The sequence below is a fragment of the Canis lupus genome, chromosome 3 (genome assembly GCF_011100685.1).
Source record: "Canis lupus familiaris isolate Mischka breed German Shepherd chromosome 3, alternate assembly UU_Cfam_GSD_1.0, whole genome shotgun sequence".
Classification (NCBI taxonomy): Eukaryota; Metazoa; Chordata; class Mammalia; order Carnivora; family Canidae; genus Canis; species Canis lupus.
Genome location: NC_049224.1, coordinates 79,337,737 through 79,350,777, shown reverse-complemented (window position 1 = coordinate 79,350,777; position 13,041 = coordinate 79,337,737). Strand labels below are relative to the sequence as shown.

General features: G+C 34.3%; 1 long non-coding RNA gene across 1 annotated transcript in view; it reads right to left on the bottom strand.

Annotated features, from left to right (window-relative positions):
- LOC111095394 overlaps positions 1–12,838 on the bottom strand; it is a 36,729-nt gene extending 23,891 nt beyond the window's left edge. Inside the window, exon 1 of the long non-coding RNA XR_005356427.1 lies at positions 12,697–12,838. This is a non-coding gene — a long non-coding RNA (uncharacterized LOC111095394). The remainder of the gene's footprint in view (positions 1–12,696) is intronic.
- Between the last annotated feature and the right edge of the window lie 203 nt (positions 12,839–13,041).

Here is a 13,041-nt window from a genome sequence, read left to right as displayed (position 1 = left end):
TCAGTCACTGAATACACTTCACAATAGACAACTACCTATGTCTCACTTTGCACCAATCAAAGTCAGTGTATAATTGATCCACTCAGCAACTCATACTTTAAAAGGGAAAATTAAAAGTATAATTTGATACTTCTCTCTACTTCAAAGTCTTTGTTGTATTAAAGAGCTGTCTTTAAACTTAATATTTACCAAGTCACTTTGCTTCAGAACTTGTGGAAAGGAAATCACCTACTTATCCCCACCTTAAAAGGTTCAAAGAGTCTTCTGATTAATTCAATAAATTTGTATTGAGCCTCTCATATATATCAGTTATTGTACAAGGTGCTGGACATTTGTATAATGTTGAACAAAATAGGAGCTGTTCGCGCCCCTTGGAACTTTCTGTGATACGCCTTGTTAAAATAATCATACTAACATGTATGTGCTAAAATGACAAATAGAAGTGTGGCAGTGACACAAAAAGAAAGGCATTTTGTGCTATGAAAAATTAAAATATGTATTCATGCAATAAAATGCTCATTGAGCACCTTTAGATGTCACTTACTATGTTAATTACTAAGAATCAGCCAGCAATAGACTTAAATTCTCTGCCCTCTTGGAATTTCTATTCTAGTGATGGAAATACAAAAACAAATAAGGCAATAAATATATACTATGCAGAGGTTGGTGAGTGGTATAGAAGACAATAAGCAGAGGAAGACAGCTAAGGAGTTAGGTTGTCAGAGAATTTTTTTGAGAAAAGGGGCCATTCGCTCTATAAGCATTTCCAGCTTTCTTTTTATAGTTCAGTCAATCCTGAATAAGAGTTCCATTCCAACTGAATCTGCTAATACACCATTTGGTACACCCTGAATACTGGCCTTGGCTCCATTCACTTTCCCTTTTTTTTTTTTGCATTAACATAATTTTGAAAAGTCCTTTTGGTTTCAGCATGTTTGCACAGTGTTGGTATAACTTCTATTTATACTTTGAGACCTACTTTAAGTAACTATTTGAAGTACCTTTATTCTTCAAGCACATTTATTATAATAGGATGCAGAGAAAAGTTACTAAAACAACACGACCCAGAAATGCAATTGCTAAAGAACATTATTTTAATGACATGTAGTAATCCCTGATGAGTTTTTGGTTTCCGGTCAACATAGTAAGTAGACTGTTCTGCTAATTACAAGATATGGCTGCCAAGGGTGATTGTCTTCATTTACAACAGGCATGAAGAAAAGGTGAGGTGTGAGAAAGTAGGATAAGTGTCATTTAAGCAAAGAAACAGGGGTCACTTACTGTCACACTAAACCAGTGAAACCCCATGACCACTCATTGCCTTAAATAAGCTTATATTCCTATAATAAAAGGAAAAATGGATTTGGTTGGGCAAATTAGTCTCCCTCATAGTGAGAACTTTAGAATTTAGCCTTCCAATGTTCCCATAGAGGAGAATGGAAATGGAATTCGAGAGTGTCAAGTATCTGACCTAATTATTCTCTGGGAGTGGAAATAGTAAAATGATATATTTATCAAGGACGCCTGGGTGGCTCAGTGGTTGAGCATCTGCCTTTAGCTCAAGGCTTGATCCCGGGGTCCTGGGATCGAGTCCCATGTCAGGCTCCCTGCATGGAGCCTGCTTCTCCTTCTGCCTGTCTCTCTGCTTCTCTTTCTGGGTCTCTCATGAATAAATAAATAAAATCTTAAAAAAAAAAAAAGAGTGTGTCAAAAGAAAGTATCTGACTTAATCATTCCCTGGGAGTGGAAATAGCAAAATTATGTATTTATGAAAAGAAGTTAGAACTAGAATCAATAGAAATTATGGAGCAATTGTATGTAGAGGCTGAGAGAGCTCAGGAAATAAGACAAAGTCTAATAACCTAACAGTTTAAAATTAGAAGGGTAATGCTATAGCTACCAGAATCTTAGTCCACTGGTTCTCAAATACTCTGGTCACAAGACCCTTATACACTCTTAAAAATCATTGAAGATCCTCCCGAAATAGCTTTTGGTTATTTGGTTGTAGCTATTGACACTTACTATATTGGGTTGTACAACTATGAATTATATATACATGCATATTTATTAATTTATAAGTATCAACATTTCTTGTTAGTATACTTAATGGAAAATAACTGCTTTTACCAAAACAAAAACTAGGTGAGGAGAGTGGTACTGTTTCAAATATTTATCTATTTCTTTGGCCTGATTTAACAGAAGATAACTGCTTTCTTGCTTTAGCTTCTATATTTAATCCCTTACACTCACACATGTTATGTAGCCTCTGGCAAACTCTACTGCACACTTTGAGATAATGAAAGTGAAAAAGGTAAATCCTATCCTACCACTATTATGAAAAAAAAAAATAGTTTTGACCTTGCAGATCCACTGAAGTGTCTCATCTTGCTCAAAAGCTCTTGGACCACACATTAATACCACTATCCTGGCCCAGAATTGACCAATATCTAATTGGTAGACTACTCGGAAAACTGTGGAACTGATTTTCTTTCTTTACTTCTTGCATTCTTATAATCCATCTTCTCTGTAGAACCAAAGAGATCTTCTGATAGAGAACAAAATAGTTACTTGACTCTGCCTTATAAGCCTAAAACTCTGCAATGATTTATCTCCAAGGCTTATGGCACTATGATAATTCAAAACATTCATAAGAACTTTTGACTTGATAGACCTTCAATAGCTAATTAAGAATGATTACAGATATTCTGTTTATGTTGTTCAATGTTTTTTATATTGATACTTCACAGATTTCTCTCTCCAACATTCAAGGCACAAAAATATTCATATATATTTTAATATAAACCAGTCAATGTTGATGTTCCAATAAGCTTACCCTTCACAAGAATTAATACTTTTATACTACCAAAGAATAAAACAAAATGGTCATTGAAACAACCGAAATGTCTCTTTCGTCATATAACAGCAAGTAATTATGAGTCATTGTCTTGGACACTGATGTGTTACTGTCAGTTTCAGATTGAATGGTATTTCCCAACCACAAAATATAACACATTAATATACAAAATGCTAGTGAGATTAGCAGTATAGTGCTCTAAGGAAAGAGTGGATTGGATGTCTAATGATTGGATGAGAAATATGAAGATGTAAATGACAATTATGCCTTTGCATCAAAGAGTACACTAAAAGATAAAGAATTAAAGTCAACAAATTGTCATCTATTCGTTACGATTGCTGAAAGCCATTGATTTTATCCCATGAAAATCAAGCTGGCTGACCCATAAAACAGAAGTGTCCAGGTATATCATCTAGATGCATGGCGAGTATACTATTCCACAGGCATTGGAAAATCAATATTTGAAACTTGGTTCCATGTCAAGGAACTAGGAATGAAAGTACTATTCATATATTTGGCCATAAATATTGGGATTACTCAAGAATACTTAGAAAGCAAAAAGAATGTGTGTCCCAAACAAATGTGATTTACACAAAGCTAATTACATTGTCATGCTTATAAAAATAATGAGAATGGCCTCATATAATTTTAGTGTACACAAATATTTTTCTACATTTTTTGCTGAAACTTAAACACTGTTCTCTGAACACCATCATGAGAAATATTTGCCTTTGAATAAGTTAGAAATATTTTGAATAAAAATTCAGGTGATGAGCAATATTTAAACCTCTTTATTTATGCAACACAAGTTTATTGAGCTCCTACATATCATATCAGCAGTACGATAAGCTCTATAGAGACTGAACTAAATGAACCAGTATTTTTTAGCCTTATGGTACAGTAATATTAATATTTTGTTATTGTTGTAATTATCCTGATTAATCAGTTCAGTAGTTCACTGAGCCTGAGTGGCTCAGTGGTTTAAAGTCTGCCTTGGGCCCAGGGCATGGTCCTGGAGTCTCCAGATGGAGTCCCTGGATCACAAGTCCCACATTGGGCTCCCTGCATGGAGCCTGCTTCTCCCTCTTCCTATGTCTCTGCCTCTCTCTCTCTCTCTGTGTCTTTCATGAATAAATAAATAAAACCTTTAAAAAATTAGTTCAGTAATAGTAAAATGTTTTTATATTTTATCAGTTGAATTAAAGTATGTTCTTTGTATTTTCTATAATTTGCGATGATTAATAAAAGTGAAGAATCAATGCCTTGTTTTTCATATAAGAAACATTACTCAAATAATCCAAATGACTAGCCACAACCAGTTATTAAGGAAGAACAATAATTCAGTATCAGCATACATACATAGAGTGAGTGTAGGCTGTGCCTACTTAGATCTTTACACTCTATAATAATGTGAAATATTTATAAGCACATAGAAAATACTTTACTTATACTAATAAATTACCCATTTTAATGTCTGCAGGATCTTTAGTGGCATTTCTCCTATCATTCCTGATATTTAAAATTTGTATCCTTTTCCCTCAATCAATCAGACAGGAACCTTATCAATTTTATTGATCTCGAGTAACAACTTCTGGTCCCATTAATTTTTTAAAAATTTCTATCTGATGACTTATGCTTGTTATTGTTTCCTTTCTTCTGTTTATTTTAGACTTAATTTGTTTTGGGTTGTTCTTTTTTTCATTTACAATGGAAGCATTAGTCATTGATTCAAGACCTTTATTCTTTTCCAACATAAGTGTAGAAGGCTATGAAGTTAGTTCCCTTTTAACACTGCTTTAATAGCAGCCCATAAATACGATCTTTTGGCTCAGTTTAAAATACAGTACTTTTTTTAGTTTTGCTTTTGATGTTTCCATTTTTTAATGGATATAGATTTATTCAGTTTATTTCTCAAAGAGTGAGCTTTGGTAACCCGTAGCTTTCAAGGAAATTGTCTATTTTATTTGTTGTGAAATGCATTGTCATGTTAGCTACTGTCACTGCCCAGCAAATAATTTTAAACCCAGCAACTTAAAAACAACAAACCTTCATTATCCCACAGAATTTCTTAGGGTCAGGAATCTACAAGTTGCTTAGCTGAATTCCGCTGGCTCAGTGTCCTTCATGTCGTTGCAGTCGGGCTGTCAGATGAGGCTACAAATCATATCAGGGCTCAAATGAGCAGGAGAATCTGCTCACACACTGTTTTGCTAGCAAAGCCTGATTTCTCATTAATCAGAAATCTCTGTTAGTCAGAAACCTCTGTCTCTTATGTAGGCCTTTCCAAAGTCTGCCTAATTGTGATGGTCTCTCTCATAAGGGACAAAGGAAGAGAGAGGGAGATTTGAAAAGACATAATCTACACTGTTTTATAATCCATTCTTGTTAGTGACATACATCTCCTCTACCATATGCTATTGGTTACACAGATTAATTCTGGATAACAATATGTACCTTTAACTTATCATTGTACACTTAATATGAATATTGTTCCACTCCATATAAGTTTAAGAACATTAACAACATTTCCTTCAGACTGAAGAGTTCATTTGAGGTTTTTTTTTTTTTTTGTATGTTTGTTTTTGCAATTTTACTGACAACAAATTCATCTTTGGATTAAGATTATCAGAAAATGTGCTTGTTTTTCCTGCTCTTAAATAACATTCTTGCTGGATATTGATTTCTAGATTGGCAGTGATTTTTGTTACTGTTTTCATCACTTTAAGGATTCTGTTTCTTTGTCTCTTGGCCTCCGTTTCTGAGGCGATTCATCATTTATTTGTATACCTTCTCTATGTAATGTGACTTTTTTCCTCTGACTACTTTTAAGTTTTCTCTCTATCCTTGGCTTTTAAGGTTATCTATGATGTGTGGTTATTGTTTGTGTCCTACTTCGATTTAATTGCATTTCAGAAAACCACATTGATGTTTTTCACCAATTTTGAAAATGTGCAGCTGTTGGATTTTCAAACATTAGTGCAAGATATTCTTCAGTGATCTTTTTCTTCAATCTGATGCAGCTATCAAACCTATCTAAATAACTACTCCTTTTCAGATATTTTACTTAATTTCAATTTTTTATTATTTATTTATATTTGTTTCATTTTCTTTTCTGAAATTTGTTATCTGTCCACATACCATATCAATGTTTTCCTTAAGAGCTTTGAACATATTTAAAATACCTCTTTTAAAGTCCTTAACCTAATAAAGGGGAAAGGAGAAAAATGAGCAGGAAATATCAGAAAGGGAGACAAAACATGAGAGACTCCTAACTCTGGGAGGTGGGTGGGGTGTGGGGGTGACTGGGTGGTGGGCACTGCGGGGGGAACTGGATGGGATGAGCACTGGGTGTTATTCTATATGTTGGCAAATTGAACACCAATAAAAAATAAATTTATAAAAAAATTAAAAAAAATAAAGTCCCTTGACCACTGATCCCAACATATATCATCTTAAAAACAAAACAATACAAAACAAAAAACCTTTTTTATGTCACCTTCTTCTGCTTCACATGACATAAATTTTGTTTTATTCTATACATCTGCATGATACCTTGAAGAGATTTTTAATTATATTCAATGGCTTTGTTCTGGCAGACAACTAATGGTAGATCATACTTGTCCTTTCACACTTATTGTTTGATAGAGTTGATATATATATATATATATATTTTTTTTTTTTTTTGAGTTGATATATTTTTAACTTTGCCTTAGACTCAGGGTATGTCATATGTTGGAGGGCAGAGCCCTTATGGCCTGTCTTTCCATTCAGGTTTCTGAACTAAATAAATTCCCCAGTGAATATGCCCACCCTGGTTGAGCCACAATTCCAACAACCTTCAGATCTGCTTAATGTGTAATACCTCTCTTCAGTGTTAGGCACCACCACAGCTACTCTCCACTAAGTTTTATGGAAATTCACCCCGCATATGCACAGATCAGCCTTGCAACAGGGCCTTGTAGATTGTTGAGTCCTCTTTTCTGCTCAGATCTTTCTTTTAGGCCCTCCATAAATTCAAGCTGCATAAGCAGCACTGAATGCTGATTCCTACCTTCTCTACTCATAGTGCTTTGTCTTGCTTGCACCCCACTTGCATGGGCCCCAGTCTAGAGTATGACCTAAGGCAAGGAGCTAGGATAAATATAGAACTCACATTTTATGTTTTTTTTTTTTCCATCAAGGATTATAGTTCTTCACTGTCTGTTGCTTAATGCTTATAATAAAATACTTGAAAGTAGTTGTCTCTTATATTTTGATCAGACACACAACTATTTATAGTGGAGAGCTGGTTCAATATAGTTATTTTACCATGCTCTAGATGGCAATGAATGAGTAATTTAATGAAGTTTAGGATAACAAATGGATGCAATACAATTTCTTTTTATTTTTTTAATATTTATTTATTTATTTTAGGGAGTGGAGAGTGATAAAGGAAGAGAGAATCTTAAGCAGATTCTGTGCTGAGTGGGAAGTCAGTTGTGGGGCTCAACCTGAGCTGAATCCAGGAGTTGGCTGATTAATCAACCAGCCACCCAGGTTTCCCAGATATAATATAATTTTAGTGCATATTTGTTGACCAATTAGATGAATAAATGTATTACTCATAGACAAACATGATCTACTGTTAAAATAATGCACAAAGATCCTGAAGCCATCAATTTTATGAACTTCTGGTCCAATTCCTACATAATATGCATTTCTCCAAAGATTCACATGGTCAAATTGTTCTCCAATATAAGTTATCGAATTTGGTTGTTATGTAATAACTTCCAACCAAAAATCATAATTTTCAAATTAATGCTTTCTAGAATACCTATGAAAGGATGGATTTTCCTTTTTAGATATTATAAAAAACAAAAATAACTAAATATATAAATATATATCATGGGCAGTCCCGGTGGCGCAGCGGTTTAGCACCACCTGCAGCCCAGGGCGTGATCCTGGAGACCCGGGATCGAGTCCCACGTCCGGCTTCCTGCATGGAGCCTGCTGCTCCCTCTGCCTGTGTCTCTGCCTCTCTCTCTCTCTCTCTCTGTGTCTCTATGAATAAATAAACAAATCTTTTTAAAAAAAATAAATAAAATAAATATATATTATAAAAAACAAAAAGGAACCCATTCACTTCCTCTTAGATTTACTCGTAAGAATATATTGAAGGTAAAAAAAAAAAAAAACAGCCATTACACCTTTCAGTCATTTTTAGAAATTTCAAAAATCTATTCTTTAAGTAAAACAGTATGAAAATAATTTAATTTTGTGTCCCATTTGTTAAAAATAATAAAATTTCAGTTTACCATCTTAAGCCATAATATTTGCAGTTCAACTGATTAAAACTGCCATTTTTTTGTAAATAAGACATAATTTGGTGATTTTATGAGCAATGGATTTAATGATATTTGATTTAATGATATTGATCTCTTTCTTTATTTCTTGAATTAATTGTATTTTTCTGTAGTGAACTTTATGTGTCATGATTACGGAGATCTAGGAAAATGTAGAATGGACATTAAATGTTCATCCCTAATTAATAATTAAGGCACAACAGAGGAAACAAGACAATTTATTCTGACAGGCAATATTACCTATCTCCCAGATCACTTTGTTCTGTCAGAAGAATCTCAGTCCCAATGACTTTATTTCAAATATATTGCTTTTGAAATAACAGCAGGGACTTGTGGGCTTCTCAGCATCTCTTGTTTACCATCTAGTGTCATGCTTAATGATCAACATTAAAGTTATGGCTTCCAAATCACCTTAATTAGGGTTGCAGAAGCTTTAAAAAGTTCCTTTCAAACAGCTCAGATCATCAAATTAGATTGCCCTCGTATATTGTGATTATATAAGGTCTCATAGTGAAACATCATAAAAACATTTCCAATCAGACATCCTGCAGTTCCTTTTCAAGATACATTTTCCCATCCACAGCTCTTCCATGAGTGCATTGTGTCCTTTCTCCACTCTCCAAGCTTATAGTTGATTGGATCAGAACAGGGCACCTGAACCAAGTAGCATAATGCTTAGGTTAACCCAGGGCTATGGAACAGGTCAGCTACATACCACTGTGCCAAAACTGTAACAATCTACTTTAACTGAATTCTCCTTCCGTTTTTTAAAAAGATTTTATTTATTTATTTGAAAGAGAGAGAGAACAAGCACAAGCAAGGGGGCGGGGCACAAAGGGGAGGGAGAAGCACGTTCCTCAATGTGGAGCAGGATCCCAGGACCCTGGGATCATGACCTGAGCCAAAGGCAGACACTTAACCTACTGAGCCACGCCTGTGCTCCATTATTCAACTCTTTGAATTGTGGATTATGAAATGTTTTTTTGCATAAGTAGTCTGATATATTTTTTCTAAGTAAACTCACTAAAATATGACATATACAGGAAAATATAGGAATCATATGTTTGCAGCTTGTTAAAGTTTCACAAATTGAACCAACCTATGTTACTGCCACCAGAATTATGAACTTGAATATCTTCAGCACTCAAGAATTTTCCTTATGGTATTTCCAGTCACTAACAACTCACTAGGAAATCACTATCCCTACCTCTATCACTGTACAATATTTTTTCTCTGTTTCTAAAGTTGTTTTGAATAAATAAAATCATATATTATTTACCTGCTTTGACCTAACATCTTTTGCTTAATTTGCTGTTTTTAAGATGCATCCATGTTGTTGAGAAAAGTCTATACTCAAGGTGTTGTAGGGGCAGCATTACTTCTAAAGGTTTAAAGGAAAAATGATTTTCTTGCCTTTTCTGGCTTATAGAGGCTGCCTGCATTTCTTGGATCATGGCCCCTTTTTTATATCATTCCAATTTTTTGTCCCATCATCTTCTACTTCTTACTTTGAGTTTTCCTGCCTTCCTCTTATAAAGACTTTTGTGGTTACATTGGGTCTACTCAGATAATACAAAATAATCTCCCTATTTCAAAGCCATTAATCACATATGAAAAATTCCATTTGCCATGAGATAATATATCAAAGGTTCTGAGAGTTAGGACACAGAAATTACTTTGCCAACCACAATGATGAAGAAAAGAGCAGAAGTCCAGATTTTAGTTCCAAATGTTTTTTTGTTGTTTTTGTTTTGTTTTGTTTGGGATTTTTTTTGTTTTTGTTTTTGTTCCAAATGGCTTGAAGACTGTTAGGATATGAGCATTAGAAGCAATTTTGTGGTGTGGCCTGGGCTGCCATTACTTTTTCTTTTTTTTTTTCTTTTCTTTTCTTTTTTTTTTTTTTTGAACACAAGAAGTGAGGATTTTTCTACCACCCTGTGTATATGTATACATGTGTGACTATTAGCTCTACAGTGTTCTAGTTGTCTTTGGTGGGTCTCACAAATTTCTTAGGATGACCAACTTATTTAATACTCCATGAACTAAAAGGTATAAATTGAGACCAAGTAACAGAAATAAAGACTGTTGGGATCCCTGGGTGGCACAGCGGTTTGGCGCCTGCCTCTGGCCCAGGGAGCGATCCTGGAGACCCGGGATCGAGTCCCACGTCAGGCTCCAGGTGCATGGAGCCTGCTTCTCCCTCTGCCTGTGTCTCTGCCTCTCTCTCTCTCTCTCTGTCTATCGTAGACAAAAAAAAAATTAAAAAAAAAAATAAAGACTGTCAGATTTATTAAGTCACTTTTAGAAATAATGTATTAGGGATGTAAAAGTCCAAGTGTTAAGATATTACTTTATAGCTACACTTAGTTCTTAGGCTCATGACTCTTTACTATAAAACTTTTTTGTGAATAGTTTATAGCTACAATAAAATTATACCTCAAAGCAATTAATTAATATGCATGACCTTGAGAAATTTGGGGGGAAAAACAAAATGTGTCTAAAAAATAACAAAGTTTAGATTGATTTTTAAAATGCATATTTGATCTCTATAATAAAATGTTCTTTGCCACATGAGTATGTTTATAATATTAAAAACCTAACTTAGATTCAATAATTCTATATTGGTAATATGTCACTGTGTTTTGTCTTCCAGTTTGATTTGTTTTAGTTGTTATTAGTGAATTGGATTTAAGATTAAAGGTATTCAGTTGTTTGTACATGCAGTTAGATGAGGCAAATGAAGGACATTCTCAAAGCATTTGTTTTATCATATATATTTCATATTTAATAACAATTTAATACCCTTCTTATATCATTTCATGGAATGCTACTTCATGACAAATTTAATTTTCACAAAAAATATATATATATATGAAAAGCAAAATAGAATTGTGGTTATCCACAGTTATATTTGTATCTATCTATATATATTTATATAACATTCCTTATATCTGAGAATTAGTGTGTCCTCAGTAAACCATTCTTATCTTATTTCTTTCTAAGAAGGTGGCACGCTTCCTTGGAGCTTCTGGCTTACTACCAGAAGGAATCTATTCATATTTTTTCAGTTCTAAATCTGTAGTAAAAGATGTCAAGATGAGCTCTCAAGCAATTATATATTAAAATTATCTCACATTTTAGTACGTTAATTGCCATATTAAAATGTGATATTGATCTAATATTTTAGATACTTATACTTAGTGAATTCAGTTAGCAAATTCAAGAAATATGTCAGGTTTTAGATGAAAGTTATTATGTTTTATTCAGTCTTTATAGAGTGCTAATGTAACAAGGGTTTATTTAATATCTATTTCTGTGCACTTCACCAAATGTTGGTTAAGTGGGAAAAACTATTATACTATGCAATTTATCTTAAACAGGGACTTCAACTCTAATACTTCTATCAGAAGAGTTTGGGGTACACTGAAGGAAGTTTTGGAAGACAGTATCACCAATGTACACCAATATTCAGGTTTTATTTCCCCTTCTATGCACAAATATATAATCTACTCCAGTTTCCACTTCCAGTATAACCACCTAAGTTTCTAACAGGCCAACATTCTTGCAGATTAGAACCATGAACTCTGTACAATACACAACAAGCTACCTAAAGGATCTAGAAAGTGAATAAAGGTAGAAGATTCTAGAAGGAGGTAGAAACTTGGATGAAGAGACGCGCATGTGATATACTCCACCACCACCACCACGTCCTCCCTTTTTTATTTGCTATGCCTGTGGGAATGCTGCAGTCATCCATTTTTGTTGTTCTGTCCTGTTTTGTTTTGTTTTGTTTTGTTTTGTTTTGTTGTCTTTTGGGGATTTTTTGGCTGGCCAAAACTTTGATGGCTCACAGCCTTTTGACTTTGAAATGCAAGAGGCCAGTGATCAGGGCACCTATAGCCACTAAAATGATAGAATGAGATGAAAATAGTAGAAGATAATTGTAGAAAATGGAGAACAGAGACAGAAGCCAAATTTCTATGTACATGTGCAAATCTTTGGCTGGCCCCATTGCTACCACACATGGACAGACTATAAACAACCCAGATAAAGAGAAAGAAAAGAGAGAAGAAAAGTAATGAAAAGAAAAGAAAAGGAAGGGAAAGAAAAGGATGGGAAAAGAAGGACCAGACCAAGATGTGAGCTCCTGTAAAAGACAGAATTTTTAGTTTGTATACAACCAAGTTAATTGCCAGTTGAAGCAATAATACTAACACTCATGGAAGAAACTGAGTAGAATCTAAAGTATACACAACATAACATACAAGAACAATCCAAAATTGCTTGATATATGAAGAAATAGGAAAATGTAGCCCATTCTTAGAGAAAATAAAATCAATGGATACCAATCCTGATATTTTAGAATTATCAGAGAAAGAATTTAAAATAGCTGCTATAAGTATGCTTGATGAGATAAAGGAAAATTGCTTGTTTGGAACAAGAAGATAGAAAATATCAGCAGAGAAACTACACTTAAGAAAATGAAAAATGATAAAGTACCTGAGTGACTCAGTAGGTTAAGTGTTCAACACCTGGTTTCCCCTTACGTCATGATCTCAGGGTCCTAAGACCGAGCCCTGTGTAGGGCTCTGTGATCACTGGAGAGACTGCTCAGTAATTCTCTCTCACCCTCTCCCTTTTCCCTTCCCCACTCAAGTAAATAAATAAATCTTTAAAAAAAGAAAAAATAATAATGGGGCACCTGGCTGCCTCAATAGGTATGTGCCTAACTCTTGATCTGGCTCAGGTCACGATCTTGGGTCATGAGACCGAGCCCCATTATGGGCTCACAATGGTTGTGGAGCCTGTTTAAGATTCTCTCTTCCTCTCCCTCTGCCCAACCCT